This window comes from Aplysia californica, unplaced genomic scaffold (genome assembly GCF_000002075.1).
Source record: "Aplysia californica isolate F4 #8 unplaced genomic scaffold, AplCal3.0 scaffold00036, whole genome shotgun sequence".
Taxonomy (NCBI): Eukaryota; Metazoa; Mollusca; class Gastropoda; order Aplysiida; family Aplysiidae; genus Aplysia; species Aplysia californica.
The window spans coordinates 154,311-155,298 of record NW_004797306.1 but is presented as its reverse complement, the minus strand read 5'-3'; positions in this window follow the sequence as shown (position 1 = coordinate 155,298).

The following is a 988-nucleotide window of genomic DNA, read 5'->3' as shown; positions in this document are numbered from 1 at the left end:
ACACACACACACACACACACACACACACCTCTCTTTTCATGTAGTAATACAGTGGAAACCATATATAACAGGCCCGGTAATAACAGGGATCCGGTAATAACAGGGATTTTTTAAATCCCCGATTTTTCCTACTCTTTGTCTCTATTAAAAGTTATCGGCAATAACATGGCCCCATTGGAGCCCAACCGGTTATAGCAGGGATAAAGGCTGGTTAACAATGTGTAAAAAGTAAGAGAGAGAGAGAGTAACGCAGCGATGGAGCAAGCCCATGCAAGACATGCCACTGCAAGCACACGCAGCGTGTGAAACGAGAGAGGGCTGCGTTGTGCTGCAGACCTCGATCTAGCCCGAAACCTAGCAACACGCACACGTAATGTGTCTACTGTTACCAATGATGTCAAGCGCAAGAGAAAATGCTTTTCAATTGACCAAAAAAACCCACGAAATAATCCAGGCTGTTGACAAAAAGCAAGCTCCACTGGCAGAGATTTGTCGTCAGTTCGACATTCCACAAGGGTCGATTCACACCATTATCAAGGATAGAGAGAAGATAGTGGCAGCATACTCCAATGGAAAGTCTGCTCTGGATCGAAAGAAGATGTGACTACCCGATGCAGAAGCTGTGGACCAAGCTCTTCTGGTGTAGTTTAAGGGGGCAAGGAGAAAGCTGGTGCCAAAACCCTGTTCGTGGGTACTTGTGTCAAGGGAAAGTACCCATGAATAAGTACAGCTGGATTAGTTCATAAATGCTTACTTTCCTTGCATTTCTGATTTAACAGGGATCGGACATAACAGGACATTTTCTCTACTCCCACCATCCCTGTTATATCAGGTTTCCACTGTAAATAAAGCGTAGGCTAAGTGTTGTGTAGAGAATGGTTCGAGTGAGATAGAATAGGCCTATCATTATTTATATATTTTAAAGTCTCGATGACTTTCATTTCTTTCAATGAGTCTGTTTTTCTTTCTCACATTTCCAGTATCCACC